Raw genomic sequence first — 16,064 nt, forward strand, 5'->3', positions numbered from 1 at the left:
GAGGGGGATGGGGGTCAGGCCCCTGGATGATCCATGAACCGGCCTCCAGCCTTTGCAGGATCTGCACAGGCAACCTGTTTAGCTGGTTGCTGGGCTGGGAGCTGAGTGGCTCCCTGTGCCCTGGACCCCTCCAAAGAGAAGCTCCACCCCTTCCAAGATGGACAAGGAGAGAGGAAGGGGGAGCAGACTGCAGAGGTCGGGTGTCCTCCAACCTCCTCACATACCCCTGGCCCTGGAGCTGAGGACGCAGGCTGGGCCCGCGGAGGCAGGACCCACAGCGGCAGCCGTCCGTCCAGGCCCAGCCAGCGCTCTGCTCCGCACCACAACCTGTGGCTCCCCGCTCACGCCTGGTGGCCTCCTGGAGAAGGAGCTCATGAGGAAGAAACTGTTCAGAGTTCTCAGAAAGTGGGCAGCCAGCCAGGGTCCTGGGATTCTCCAGCTCACGAGATGCAGATGCAGACGTGGAGGTGCCTGCCCTTGGAGATGCCGGGAGATCTGGCCCAGATTCTGTCGCTTACACTCCCCCCCCCCCCCCCCCCCCCGTCTTTGCCTCTGAGCACAGGCTTCCGATGAGTAGTTCATGAGCAGATCGGATCGCTGCCCCATGTCCCAGGCCCACGTCCCCGTGGACAGGCTCAAACCCCAGAATCCCTCACTCTCCCACCAAAGCATCGCTCACACCGGCCCCGCTGCGGGGTCAGGCTGATGGAGGGTGGCCGGTCCCCGTGGCTCTGTCACCTGCCCCCTTTCAAAGCCTCCCGGTTCCCATTCCCCCGCGAGCCCCGCTCCACAGGAAGGAACTCTTTTCGCTGTTTCACCGACTGCTGTTCTCTCCCTCCATCCCTGCTTCTCTTTCCACCTTCCGGACTCACTCACTCTCCTGGCTACACCATGGGCTTGCCCCTCGGCTCGGCTCCGTGGAAACATTAGCAGAAGCTCTGGAACTGGGGTCTTTCTCTCTCGCCTTCCCTGCCCCCTCCCAGCCGCACCCAGCAGACTCCAAAGCCACCCCTGCAGGGGAGAATTCACATTCATTCCCCACCCCAGGGCGATCCCGATCCCGGGGCCCCTTTCTCTCTGCGTCTGCCTGGGGTGTAAAGTGTAAAACATCTGCCTTCAAAAGGCCCTCAGTAGCCCAGGCAAATTGTATTTTAATGCAATGTTTTTAAAAATCAAAACTAATGCAAAATATCCGGGATGGAGGACTTCGATATCAAATTGTGGAATAAAGACAGGACCCGCAGCGCTGGTCTTTCCTTTGCTCGGGCTCCCACGGCTGGAGCCCAGCACAGCATGGAGCCCTCTCCCGGTGAAGCCGTCACAGCAGGAAGGGACTCCTCGAAAGGAGAGGCTTCTGGGGTGTGAGAAGCCTCTGCAACCGGCCAGGCCCAGGCGATGAGTTCTGCAGGGGCGTGAGCAGTCGGCACCTGGCCAGGCAGTGCCCAGGAAGGAAAAGAGCTCAGACTCCCTGATGGGCCCAGAAAGCAGCTGGAACCTGGGAGAAGATGGGTCATGTGGCCAGACGAGGGCTGGACCTCAGGCTTCCACGGCACTGGGGAAGGGGAGGCAGGGGATGGGGGAGTGGAAATGGGGCTGAGGAGGCAGAGAAGCAAGAGGCAGACAGGCAGGCAGTGGCCGTCTTTCCCCCCTGTCCCCTCCCACCCCCCAACCACCACCACCACTCCACCACCACCGCACTGCTCAGGCAGGCCTGCCTGCAAACACCAGCTTGGCTGGGCCCAACAAGATGCTAAGTGCTCATGTCAAATGCCAATGCCATCTCCATGTCCTGCAGGGATGCCTGGCTCTACAGACTCCTTTACTGAAAGGGAGAGCACCGGAGGCTGGGCAGGCCAACAGCCCAGGGAACCCTGACCAAGGAGCACCCCCCGCCCTCCCCCAGCCTGGCCCGCCCTCCCCCAGCCTGGCCCGTGTGGCAGGCCCGGGCCCAGGAGTGTAGGAGCCTGGCTCTGGCCCTCAGGCTTCAGGGGCCGCGGGTCTCCCAGGGACCCTGTGGTCATGCCTGCCAGAGGTTCGCCTTCCCCAGATGGAGGAGCTCAAGCCCGCGCACGACGCTGCCTCTCAGAGGCTGAAACCGCCTTCCGCTCCGGAAGGGAAGCCTGGGTCTGCTCAGCCTGCACTGCTGTGTGCCTGCCCTCCTGCCCCATCACCCCAGGGCCTTCCTAAGGAACTGCCCCCCTCTCAGGCCAGGGCGCTTTCCAGGATGTTCTCTCTGCCTCACCTCACAATGGCAGGAAGCACTGAGCTCAGAATGGGTGAAGGAGGCCCGGGCGACAGCGGGAGGGACAAGGTGGAGTCACGGCCCCAGTCCCAGCCAGGCACCTTCCATCCTGCACTGGGTATATGTGTGTGTGGTGAGGGGGCATAGGCCGAGCCAGCACGGAGCCAATGAGGAAGCCCAGGTCGCTGAGGTGATACTCCCGTGAGGCTCTAAGGAAGGCACCGTAGGCCTCTCTCACCCCCCAGCCCCCCCCCCCGCCCCGCCTACTCTGGCCCCACAAATCTGTGTGACTGTCTGTCCCTGGAATGGTTTGTCCCTGACCAGCAAGCTCCCTGTTCCAAAGGCCACCCCTGCTGGCCGGTGCTCCCGGGCTCCTGGGCAGGCTGGGGCCTGCTCTGCTGGGCGGGAACCCGCACACATTCCTTCAGAATTAAACAAGGTTCGCGGCTCCAGCCTCGCCAGCATGATGATGGTCCTGTTTGCTTTTGGAAGTAGCTTCCCGCCCTCCTCAGGCAGCGAGGCCCACTTGGTTCCAAAAGAAAGTTCTCTGGTCTCCAGGGGCAAAGACCTCAACAGCCACAGGGGAGGGTGAAGGTCACATCTGGGCCATTTGGAAACCTGAGACAAGGCCTGAGACTCCACCCTCAGCCTCCTCTTGCCTAGAGTACATCCTGCCATATATCTGGAGTGCACACATGTGTGTCGACACAGACATGCACACAAACACAGAGGCATAAACATGCACACGAGTGCAAACACCCACGTACAGACATAAACACACAGGCATGCACGTGCAAACATATGTGAGCACACATATTCCCAGACTCAAACACACATGTTAACACATAGCCACACAGAAACATGCATGTGTGTACACGGGCTCGGACACAAGTATACATGTGAACACTGAAAGATGTGCGCACATGAACACACACATGAGTACACATGTGCACAGACGCCAGCACACACCAGCAAGCGCACACACACCCTAACCTGCCACTTCAACCCACCCAGAGGTAGCCAGTCTTCTCTTCTCCCAGCCTCCCTTGCACTAACCACCCCTCATTTGGGGAATGTCAGGTCCTGTGCACAGGGCAGGAGATGGTCAAGGAGATAGAGCTGTGTGGCAGGGAAGGTTCTAGAAGCCTAGGGGCTGGGAGGAAGGCAGGTGGTTAGGCCAGTTTTGGCCAGAGGACTCCCACACTGTGTCCAGAGGGATAGTTTAAGACCGCCCCTCATATTTCCTCCATAGACTGGGCAGGTTTTGAAAGCAGGTCCCATCAAAGTTAGAAGGAACATGCTCACTGCAAGATCAAGAGAAGCCAGTCATATGACCAGCCCAGTTTACAAGGCTGCTGGAATCACATGACCTCCCTCCTTAAACTTAGTCCACGAAACTATGACAGTCACAGGACCCTGCTCAGACTTGGTCAATATGGTTAACTGAGGTCACTGGCCTCCTCCAAGCCGACCCAGAGCCCTGGGCAGTCGGGGGGCCTGCACACTGCCCGTTTAAAAACAGGAAACCTGTGCAGAAAAAGACACTCCTTTCTCAATATACTTTCTTTCCACTGGTCAGGAAATTATCTTTTCCTGATAATGTTATAATAAGCACTGTACAGTCATCTGCAGGAAGTCTGCCATAAGAAATACACAAATTCCCCACCTTTGGAGTGAATAAAATTATGACACAAATAGGAAAAGGATTTCCAACTATTAAAAGTGTCTCTAATGTGACTAGCACCCCCTTAGGTGTGTCGGTCCTGCATGTGGACTCATCACCCCTGTCATGGGCTGGATTGTGGCCCCCCGACCCCCCGCAAAGGTCGTACATGGAAGCCCTAAGCCCAACACCTCAGAATGTGGCTGACTTGGAGACAGGGCCTGTAAGAGGTGGGTAAGGTAAAACGAGGCTGTTAGGATGGGCCCTCATCCAGTCTGACTGGTGTCCTTATTGGAAGAGGAGATTTGGACACACAGAGAAGCAGGGGTGCGTGCACAGAAGGATCCTGGAAGACACAGCAAGAGGCGGCCACCTGCAAGCCAAGGAGAGAGGCCTCAGAGGAAGCGGGCTCTGTTGGCACCTCGATCTTGGGCTTCCAGCCTCCAGAGCCGTGAGGAAATCCATTTCTCTTCCGCTGTCTCAGCCACCAGCCAGCGGCACTTTGTTGTGGCCTCCTGAGCCGACTAATACAGCCCCCTCCTGAGTTACTGTCATTGTCCCACCCGCCCTCCCCAAGACAGACCCAGGGCCTCCCTCAGAATAAAGTCCCTGGGATGGGGGACACACCGATGGCTCTGAAAATGCACACGAACCAACCCTTGCCCTGCGCACAGAACACCACACCTCCACCCTGGACAAGCACAGGGTGGGTTCCCAGCACAGGCCAGTCCTCCAACAATCCTGAAACACGGACGGCTCCCCGCCACCCACTCAACTCCAAACAAAGGCCCCTCGAGCTGGGACAACTCAAACCAACTGACCGATAGACAACTCAAATCAACTGACCAATAGACAACTCAGACCAGATCAACTCAGGCTTCCCTTCACCTCAACAAGCAGCCCAAACACTCAAAGCCCTGTTCAGGAGGCACCCAAGCAAAGGTAGCGGAAGAAGCCTGGGGAGGCTGGGGCTAAAGGAAGCCATGCCCACCCACCCTCACCCTGCCCCACCTCTCCCCACCCCAATCCCCCACCACTCACCACCAATCAAACAGGGAAGGCGACCTCAAGGAGAGAGGAGTCAGTCATCATAAAGAGAGGGTGTGGGAGGCTCCCTGGCAGCCACCAGGACCAGCAGGCACAGGGGCCAGGGCCCAGAATTCCTTTAGAAGTCCCTAAAAATATTTTCATATCTTGTAACATCAGAAAGCACACACAAATATAATAATAATGAATACGTAATGAATCTGATTCCGCCTGGATAACATTCCTCTTTACACCATCACATTCATTAAGCCTAATTTTTAACATTTTTTGTAAATATATTTTTGTTGACTTCAGAGAGATAGAGACATCAGTGGTGAGAGAGAATCATCGATCGGCTGCCTCCTGCACGCCCCAAACTGGGGATCGAACCCGCAACCCGGGCATGGGCCCTGAATGAGAATCGAGCCGTGACCTCTTGGTTCATAGGTCGATGCTCAACCACTGAGCCACGCCAGCGGGGCTTAACATTTTTTTAAATGAAGGAAGAGTCCCACCAAAGCAAAACCCGGTAGGCCCTGGGACCTCTGGGTGCTGTGGGTGTCGAGTGCTGGGGTCTGGACTAGCATGAGGGCTTGCTGGCTCTCGCCTCTTAGTTTCCTGTTGCTCCTGTAACAAATTACTGCAAATATAGTGACTTAAAACAACACACTTATCACCTTACAGGTCTGGAGGTCCGCAGTCTGAAGTCCAAAATACAACTTACTTGGCTAAAACCAAGGTGTCAGCAGGAACGTGCTCCGCTGGGAGGCCCTGGCCAGACGTTTCGTGGCCTCTTCCAGCCTCCAGAGGCTGCGGCATTCCTGGATTCCTCTCCCCTTCCTCCGCCTCAAAGCCAGCCCTGGGGGGGTGGGGGTGGGGGTGAGTCCTCACGCGGGATCACTCTGACTCTGAGTCTCCTGCCCCAGTTCCCTCACGAAGACCTTGTGATCACATTGGGCTCACCTGGATAATCCAGAATAATCCCCCTTCCCCAGATCTTCACTTCACACACGCAATGTAAGTCACACACTCACAGGTTCCAGGGGTGAGACATGGGCATCTTTGGGGGCCCGTATTCTGCCTACCAGAGTCTTTATAGCAAGGCACTCGTAAAATGTAATTGTCAATATTTTGTATGGAGGAAGGGTCCATGAACGCAGAAGTTCCCAGGCCCGTGGAAGCCATAATGGTGCCCTGGGAGCTGTGGGTACTGTGGGTGTCGAGTGCTGGGATCTGAACTAGAGCTTCCCTTCTCCTTCTCAAGGGTCTAAAATGTAAGCCCCTCAGGACAGGCTGCCCCCAGCAGGTCCCAGAGCCTCTCCCCTTCCCCAGAGCTAGTTCACCAGCAGCCTTACATCCATGCGGCAAAGCTTGCCCTGGCGGCCGCTAGGCTAAGGAAGAGTGGTCAGGGCCGAAACGGGAGTGGGCCTCAAGCCTGGGCCAGCGCAGGGGCTCCGCCAGGGGCTGTGGTTGTGCAAAGTGTCTCCCCTTAGTGCTGGAGGAGGGCTTGGCAGCAGGTCCCTGGCAGACAAAGCCCCGTGCCCATGCGGAGCACATGACTCCCTCGATCCCGGCCAGGTTCACATCAGCCTGCCCGTCTGCACTCAGCTGCTTGCAGTTGCAGCCCCTTCTGCTGGGCTTTTACTTTCAATGTTGATTCATGGGAAACACAAGGTTGCCTGAAATCCACTCACATTCCTCTTCCATGAAGCAATGGCTCAGGGAGAGAGGGAAGGGCCCTGGCACCCTAGAGGGAGGCGTGGGGGAAGTGGAGGTGGGCAGCATCCACAGAACTGGAGCTCTCCACATTAGGGCACACCCCAGCGAGCACAGCCGCCCCTCAGGGGGCCACCGGGAGCCCTCCTTGGAGAAATGAGACAGTCATGCCGTGGAAGTCTATGCAGCATTGAAAACAATGAGCCAGATTTCCATACGCTGGAATCCCATAGACGCACTGATAGGAAAAACACTAATTGCAAACAATACATGTTAGAACAACACTTGATGCAAAGCACGCAGAACTCTGTAAATACTTCAAGAAAACTTGCACATGTAGTAAAGAAATTCATGAGATTAAAAAATATCGAATACTAGAGGCCCGATGCACGAAATTCGTGCAAGGGGCTCAGCCCTTGCAGCTGCGGCATCATCTGGAACGTCGTTCGGCCGTCTGGACTAATTAGCATATTACACTTTCATTATTATAGATTATATTTAGGCCGGGGAGGGGTGCCGTGGAAGGGAGGTCACTTGGGAGGTGCTCACGGGCATTTCAACTAAATATGCAACTTTCTTCCTGAAACTGGTTTGTGGCTCCCTGAATGTTCATTGCATCACTATTTGTTTGGGCACATCTGGATTGCTTTATGACAACAGCGTGTTTAGGAGAATGAAACCTGAGGTGGGTGGCAGATAAAAGAAAAATTTTCCAGCTTCACATCCAGTATCCCTCAGACCCAAAGTCCCCCAGGAACTTTCCAGAAAGTTCTCGGTGACTCTTGAAGCAACACCCATGGGGAGAGAAAAGACACAGGCAGTCAAGCTGGGTCCCTCACTTCACACCTATATCTCGCAGGGATGAGGGCAGGAGGGGCTGGTGAGGCACCCAGTGGGGGCTCAGGCACTCCATGGGGGTGAGAGCAAGCAACTAGGAAGCCCCCACTGTGCTCAAGTCTGGGGTGAGGAAATGTACCCCAGGACTCCTGCCTGAGGTCCTTCTGTCATCCTATCAACTGAGTCTCTCGGACAGCCCAGCCCTCACACTCCCTAGACTCTCCTGCCTTGGACACAAGCTTTTCGTAGATAAACCAGGAGCCCTGCATAGCTGTACTGGCCCAGAACCCAGGTCTGGGCATGGCTGATGCTGCAAACCCCAAAACCACCTAGAGTGGCTCAGATATGACCATCTCCTGCTTCCCCTCCATCTCCTCCAAGAACTAGGAATTGGGGCCTGGGGCCTGCTCCTCTCCTGCCTCCTGCAGCAGAACTGGCAACTCGGTGTGTCCTCGCCAAAGTCTCACTATCCAACACGTCAGCCTGGCCCAGCCTGGCCCGGAGCCCAGCTGCTCCTGTGACATCACCAAAGATGTGCATCTTAAAAACCTGAAACATTCAGAGACATGGAAGGACTTGGAAAGGTAGTCACCGTGAAGCCATGTGGGGCACAGGAGAGCAGGGTCAAGGGTGGGGATGGGACTCCAACAGTCTGTCAAGGGCACCCACCAGCCGGGCTGCAGGAGATGCTGGGCAGGGAGACGGGCTCCAGCCTCAGGGCCTGAGTGGCCCTCAGCCTGCAGTACCCTTTGTCCCTCCTGCCAGCGGGAGCCTGGATGAAGAAGCAGCAAATGTCCCAGGGATCTTCTGCCTGCTCGTTCTCTGCGCATGTGGTCTTATCATTCATTCCACAAACACATCGTAAGCACTGACCACACGCTTGTGCTTTGCTGGATACTGAGGAGCCACTGATGGAGCAACAGTCTCGTTCTTGCTCTGAGAGATGGGTCAAGCGTTCAGGATGCAGCAGCCAGCGGCAGGGCAGGGTCGTTGTCAGAGAATGTGGAGCATGCTTGGGGGCTAGAGATCAGCTCACCAGACTCTTCTTCAGACGAAAGACTGAAACCCAGGAGGTGACATCATTGCCCAAGGTCCCATGCTAATAGTTCAGATCAGGGACCCAAGCTCTTTCCATGCCACTAGATCAGTGGTTCTCAACCTTCCTAATGCCGCGACCCTTTAATACAGTTCCTCATGTTGTGACCCAACCATAAAATTATTTTCGTTGCTACTTCATAACTGTAATTTTGCTACTGTTATGAATCATAATGTAAATATCTGATATGCAGGATGTATACAGGCGACCCCTGTGAAAGGGTCGTTTGACCCGCAAAGGGGTCGCGACCCACAGGTTGAGAACCGCTGCACTAGATGATCCCAGAAGCCCCAGTGGCCCTGGGACCTAAGTGAGTGTCCCTCCTGAGGTGGTGGCCATTGCCAGGCTGTTCTTGGGGAGCCAGGCTGAGTCCAGAACACCCCTCCACCTGGAGGCTACACATGGGGAGAAGCTAAGTCCACATCTCAGGCCAAAAGCTGCCCTTCCCTTCCTTCCAACCTAGGAAAACAGCAAAACCCGGAGATGTCCAGATCGTCCCCCAAACCTAATGATTCTCTAGTGTCCCCTCTCTCTGGGGGCCCCACCTCCCTCTATGGCACAAACCAGAAACCAAGAAGCTGTTGTAGACATTCCATCCACCACCTGCTGGATAAGGTGTCCTGACCCAGGGTGGTAGCTAACCTATGCTACCTCAGGACAATTTAGGCTAAACAGACCTCTCTCGGGAAAGAAGCTATGTTCAACTTTTCACACAGGACGGGAGCTCTCATAGTACCTGATACAGAGATTCCGCAATTAGTTCAGGCCGAGGGCCCGGACGTCACGGTGCACAACTCCCAACATCCGGAACGAAGCTCTACCACACTTCACAACAACAGGGGGGAAATCCACCACCCCTGGCCGGCTTGGCCCACACCCTGTTTTAAATTGGAATTTATTGCCAACACATAACCTTAGGAGAGTGCACGTAAAAATCCAGATTTGAAAATAGAAGACCTGCTTCCATGGGCTAGCATCCCCCCCATGCCCACTGCTCCCCAGCCTGGAGGCCCTGCTGCCCTCCCGCGTCCCTGTGGGCAGTGGAGGCTGTGGGTCCTCATTCCAGGGCCTGAGAACAACTGTGCCAGTGGGAAGCCAGTGGGAACTGTGGCTTCATGACGTGTGTTCAGCAGCCCAGGTGGAGGGCGAGAGCCCGAAAGAAAAAGGATAGCTTGGGTGTGGCGGCAACCTCAAGGCCACACAACTTTGTCCTACGGCCTGCGGTCAAGGAGGGAGTAGAGGCTGAGTGAGCCTAACAGTCGGGCACCTGCTGGTTAGAGACGGGAAGTGATTGATTGTTGAACCTGGCAGGGCTGGGGGCAGGCGGTTTTCCTTTTAGATTCTAAACTAAGCCTTTTTCCATAGTCCCAGATCATTGCCTCTATCCTTCTGCCCCCACCCCCAGACCCAAAGCTCTCTCCTTTGTCCCCTATTCAGGTGCCATAGGAGAGGGAAGGAATGGCTGGGGCTTGGCCCCCACACTGGAGACCTGAGCCTGCCCCCAGAGTTCCAGGCTGGGACGCTCACTCACCGCACAGGGAAGGCCACCAGCCTAGGAACAAATTCAAGCACAAGAAGTTTAAAACCCCAGGGTGACGGGGAGGGGAGGGGAGAAAGCAGAGGCAGAAGGAAGGGAGAGGTCCTGAGGGTGGGGGCCAAGGAAAGCTGCTTGCCCAGGACACTGAGCCAGGGGCAAGCACTCGAAGGGGGTGTTAGATCAAAAGAGCAAATCCCAACTTTTCAAATGCCACCCACCCCCAACTCTGCCCAGTTTGAATTCCCTCACTGGAAACCAGAGTACAGAATTGATTGACTTCCTTCTGGCTCCTCACCCTCCTCCTACCTATAGGCACACACCCCAGCCAAAAAGAAAAGCAGGCCCCTGAGTCAAACTCACTCAGGTCACCGGGAGACAAAGGAGTGACCATGAATGTTACCTGGCCTGGGAAACCGTGAGCCAGACAGGCAGATTCTCCTGACTCCCCTCGCACGGCCAGACCAGGGCGGAACAGCGCAGGTCCATAAAAAACAAGGCTTCGGGCAACGCACAATGGTCTATTTATCTACGTTTACACAAATATTGACTGGCTTATCACGCGGCAGACACCAAAGGTTTAATGAAATGTTGTTGGAGGAAAACACAAGGTGGAACCATTTCAAACGGTTAACTTAATTTCCTGCAAATTGGGACGAGGCAGCCAAGGTTTGCTGTGAGCTGTGAGAAGACAGCTTGCTTTAGCTAATGAGTGCCAAGGTCCCTCGACGTGTGGCTTAGGAACCACGGTCCTAAAACGCGGTTACGACTACTGGGCCGTTTAGGTATGACATCAACGACATCTGCCATCACAGCCATCCCCTCCATGCCAGGTGGCCGGCACGGGAGCTTTCCCAGCAGTGGAAGGGGTCTGCGTGGAGCCTTCTGGACTCTCCTGACCAGCCCGGATCGGTTCACTGACTGGCCAGGGTCAGAGGCACCATCTATGGGATGAGACTGAGGACCACAGAGATCACCAGGCCCTTCCCCTCCCCAAATTAGTGCCTCTTTTTCTTTCTGGCAGACCTCAAGCACTGAGCCTGACTCTTGGCACCCTGGTCACTGGCACAGCCCCACACCCCCTTCCCCCACCCCCTCCCCCGCTGCTTGGTCCCTTTCCCCAGAAATCTGGTTGTGCAGCAGGAAATAACTTCTCTGGCTCCCTCCTTTCTTATAGCATCCCAAAACAAGCCCACAGAGCATCCTTTTCACTCCAAAGGTTTACTGCCAATTCTGAAGCAAAACAGAGTGGGAGTGATGAAATTAACAACCTCAGGAAGGGAGGCGTGTGGGCAGCCCTCCTCCAGTTTTATAGTCACAGTCCTAGCCCGGCCAGGGCTAATGCTCCTTTTGCCCTAAAGCCAATCATCCTCCCTTTTAACCTTCGCCCTTCTCCCCTCCTTCCTCAAACATCCTCCTCCAGGCCCTTTAACTGCCAACCACCTACTTTCCCAACTTTGATTTATCTCTACCAGAAGGAATGCAAAGTTAGATCCAGCCCCACCCCCAATACCTTTTGAAAAAGTAACCCAAACACACCCAGGCAGAACTCCTAGATGGTGAGGCACTCAAACCCACCCAGTCCCAGGCAACAGGCAGAGAGATACACATCCATATACTCAGAGACAAAGCAAGGGCCCACACCAGACACCCTGCGGGTCCTCACACTCAGGACAGACCCGCGGACACGGTCAGGCACACAGGCCAGAAGCCTGCCCCGCGCTGCGAGCCATTTGGAGATTCTTTTGAGAAAAAACACTTGGCTCCAAAGAAGGCTCCTGACAGGGCTGTTTTTTTCAGAGCGGCTGGATAAATTGCTTTTGAGCAAAAATAAACACAAGTGAGCTGCATTAGCTGAGCGAGTGACACATTAGTTACAGATGCGGGGCCTGTCAGAACATCGAGGGAACAGCTTTTATTGGGGAAGGGCCGGGGGACTCATAAATAACCTCTTGGCAATCTCGCATAAACATTTGTGCGCTCGCATAAACACCGCCTACCACAAATGCTGGCCCTGCTGCCGCTCGGCCTGGGAGACCCCTTTCTCTGTCCCCTGAGAAGACCGCGTGGGGGGGAAGGTCACAGGCGCCTTTTCTCCCATCGTCCCAACTCCTTGGACTCATGCTCTGTGAGCTGTGGGGCGGAGGGAGAGATCCAAGCTCCATCCAGAATGACTGCCAGAGAAGGGAATCGGGGCCCAGCCCCAGTGGGACAACTGGTCGACTTTCCTCCCTCTACACAGAATAGAAAAACAGGAGAGGGTAAGGTATGTCCTTGCAATGGGGGCTGGTTACTAAAGAGAGCCAAGTGAGCAATTTAAAAAGAGCTTGGAAATGCCTCCTTGGATACAGCTCCAGTGGGAACACGGCATGAGGGCAGCGCCACCCTCACTCCAAGGACAAAGGCCACAGAAGGCGGTACCAGCCTGTCCTTCCATCCAAGGCATGAGGAGCCTAGGCTTCCTCCCATTGGTTCTTGGAGATGCCCTTGCCTTGGTCCTGGGGTTCTCTCCTCTGAGTCGAACCTTCCAGAAACACGTTGTCTAGCTGATCCCAGAAAGAAGGGCAAAACAGATGGTGTGAGCTGACACGCTGTCCTCTCTCTCTCTGTGGCTCCTGCCAACCAGCCAGCACTGGTACCCTCATCCTGCACACCTCTCCCACATAACATCCACTCTGTAGAAGGTATGAAAAATAGTTAATGGCCGTGTGCGCTTCATTCTCATCCCTCTCCCTCCCCCCCATCACAAATGTTTAAGGAAAGGGACAAAGTATGAAGTGGTTAGGATTTCAAGCAAATGGCTAACGCTCAACATTTTTGTTGAATTTTTGAGGCAGCTAAGAGAAGGGAAGTGTTGGGTCCCTTTCAGGAAAGGGAATATGGAGAGAAAGACAATGTTCTCTGGCCCCAGATCACACTACCGTGATTAGCTTCAAAGCCAGCTCTGTCCTCCCTCAGCTCAATTAACTACCCATTGGTCCTCCCCTTTCCACCATATAAAAAGCCAAAAGCCCTAGACTGAGTGGCCTTGTCCTTTGTCTGTCATATTTCTTTTTTTTTTAATGGTAAATACTAGTTATTCTTTTATTATTATTATTATTGAGTTTTTACAGAGAGGAAGGGAGAGGAATAGAGAGTTAGAAACATTGATGAGCGAGAAACATCAGTTGCCTCCTGCCCAACCCCTACTGGGAATGTGCCCGCAACCAAGGTACATGCCCTTGACCAGAATCGAACCCGGAACCCTTCAGTCCGCAAGCCGATGCTCTATCCACTGAGCCAAACCAGTCAGGGCAGTCATATTTCTTGATCTAGCCTCACCCACCCTTCAACCAGATTTCCCACTCTGCCCCTCATGAACCTAACGGTCCAGCCCAACTGGACTCACTCCATGTGTCACAATTTTGCATGTTCTCTTACCATCAATTTCTCTTCTGAGAAGGCCTTTTCCTTCCAGTTCTGCAGGTCCAGATCCAACCCATCCTTTCAGACTCAATTCAAAAGCCATCTCGTTTTTCTCTTCTTTGAACTCTGGGTGAACTTTTCAGTATCTTGTTGCCGACTTCCCTTCTTGTTCTAAGTTATTTCTTTATCTGGCCTATTAGCTCTCAGATCTGTGCCATACTAATCTTTCAGGTTTCCCTCCCTCCCAAGCCCTAGCCCCTGCCTGGGAAATGGTAGGTGTGTTGAATCGATGAAGGAATTTGATGATGGTGTCTGGATTCATGGCCGTGAGAGGGGTGGGGATGTGGTGGGGGGGTTGTGAGGAGGGAGACAGTGTCGTGGTGGAAACTAGCCAACAAGTCTCCCCCCTCCTACCCCTCCCTCAGAAGCCCCACGCTTGGCTTTCACTGTGCAGTCCCACCACAAGCAGAGCTGTGCTGCTTTGGAAGAGAAATTAAAATGCGGGGCAGGTACCGACAGCCAAGCACCATAGCTCTATTGAATAAATCTCCGCCGTCTCGGCCCCTTCTTCCCGTCAGCAAATGGAATGCTTTATGAGGAAATACTACAAAGCACAGCCCTAGATAAAAATATTGAAGGCTCTTTGGCCAGGACATCCCTCAGGAGGGAACACAGTGTAGCCATAATTTATTGCTTTCAATATTTTCGTTTCCAATCTTATTTTTATAGACATTATTTCATAGGCTGGAGCTTAAACACAGATGGAAAAGATTCTGGCTTTGTAATAAGAGCCGGTTTATGGCAGCCCACTGCTCTCTGTTTGTGTGTGAATAAACGCATATTATCGTGTCCTTAGGTGGGACCCGGAGGTGCCTGTATTATGTGCTTGGACTTTGATCCAACAGTTCTGCCTTCCTCTCTCCCCTTGGCCAGGCCCTCCGGATGCTCCCAAGGGAAGGAAGTGACAAACACCCTTGTGGGGCAAGGCCAGGGGGGATGGGCAGCCTTTGAAATGCATTCCTGGCTCTGGCTGGATCCGCCATTCTTTGGGTCTTCAAAGGGTCTTGACCCAGGGACTCAGGCCTAGACCCCAAAGAGCTTAGTTGAAAGGAAGTGGGCATTACACTGTTATATACATGACTCTGTGTGGTGTGATTTGCGTTGTCTTTTTGTGTGTGTGGGGGGGGGGGGGGGGAGGTTAGAGCTCATACTGCCTACGATGCCTCATGAGCTCTCTTTCCTCCACAACATATCACAGGGAGTTTCATGTCAATGAACATTCTTAAAAACGTGATCTGGCTTTTATGTTCCTAGTGTGTATCTACCAAGGTTTGTTTAATTGACCTCATTTAGGTTGGGGAGAGAGAGCACAGGAGGGGAGAGAGAAATAGAGATCTAAGGAGGAAAAAGGAGAAAAGGAGAGGGAGAGACAGAGAAGAAAGTGGGAGGAAGCATCACTCAGAGCAGAGCAGGGGGTTGAGCCCCCAGGAGGACTCCCGGCCCATGGCGAGTGTCTTGGTTCAAGGTGTGGCCCCCACACATCCATAGACGCACTGCTGGCGGGCAGCAGGCCTCCCGGAGCTTGGGCAAGCAACCTTGAGGACATATTGTCCAGACCTCCCTTCTTTCCTCATATGGTTAGTTTCCAGCCAACTCTAAAACGCCCAGGGAATGTGTGTCATGAAACACTGGGGACTCTGGGCTGAGGAGGGGAGTAGGAGGAAGGAGCAGCAGCTCCATTCAGCTGGGAGGGTCAGTGGAAAGGGAATGCAGGGAGGGCCCCTGTGGGATCTCTGGGAGGGTAATCTGTCCAACCTGCCAGTGAAGGAGTAGCTGTGTGAAGTGAAATGTTAGGATGGACCAACCACAGGGATCTCCACCCATGGCCAGCCTGTCAGGAGAGCTGGGAGTGGGGGTGGGGAAATGGCCCTCCTCGCTCCCTGGCAGAAGTGATGTCTTCGGTGTTCATTGTACAGACTTCTACGATTCTAGGGGAGACCTGAAGAAATGGTGATCCACACCTGGAAAGCCTCCCACCTTCACAGGGCCCGGGGTTCGCCCACATTTCTGCTCTGCAGGTGGCAGGTCACACCTGCACCAGGGGCTTGGCAAGGGACTGCAAGCTCTGAAACAGGAGTGGGTGCAAAATCTGCTCAGGCAGCAACAGGTTCAGGAAGATAGTGCCGACCAGCTGGGCTGCTTGAGAAATCCGGCCCAGGTGCCCAGCACAATAGACGAAGTAACTGAATTTCGCAAAAGGTTTTAGCCGGGTGTGGAGCGCGGGCTGCCTTCTGGCTCCCTCCCTTCCTTAAGGAACCACGCACTCTTCCCTCCACCCCCACTCTAGAAGTCCTGTGGGCCGTCTGTCCATCCCAGAACTCCCCAACCCTTACCCCTAAAACAGTTTGAGCCCTATATCTCTGCCCTTGGACTTTCCAGTTGTGGAGCCCAATACAGCTTTCCCCCCCTATCCGAAAGCAGTGTTCCTATGAAGTCTTTCCCAAGCTGAAATGGCAGGATGCGAAGCAATTACCACTAACTTATG

At 54.4% G+C, this 16,064-nt stretch overlaps 1 long non-coding RNA gene across 1 annotated transcript; it reads right to left on the reverse strand.

Moving 5' to 3' along the window:
• Positions 1–981: 981 nt before the first annotated feature.
• Positions 982–9,214, reverse strand: LOC132213422 (uncharacterized). The gene is made up of 3 exons (XR_009447994.1): positions 9,003–9,214; positions 8,358–8,583; positions 982–1,495 (listed from the first exon to the last, which is right to left on the reverse strand). It is a non-coding gene; the product is annotated as an uncharacterized LOC132213422 (long non-coding RNA).
• Between the last annotated feature and the right edge of the window lie 6,850 nt (positions 9,215–16,064).

Source organism: Myotis daubentonii, chromosome 12 (assembly GCF_963259705.1).
Source record: "Myotis daubentonii chromosome 12, mMyoDau2.1, whole genome shotgun sequence".
Taxonomy (NCBI): Eukaryota; Metazoa; Chordata; class Mammalia; order Chiroptera; family Vespertilionidae; genus Myotis; species Myotis daubentonii.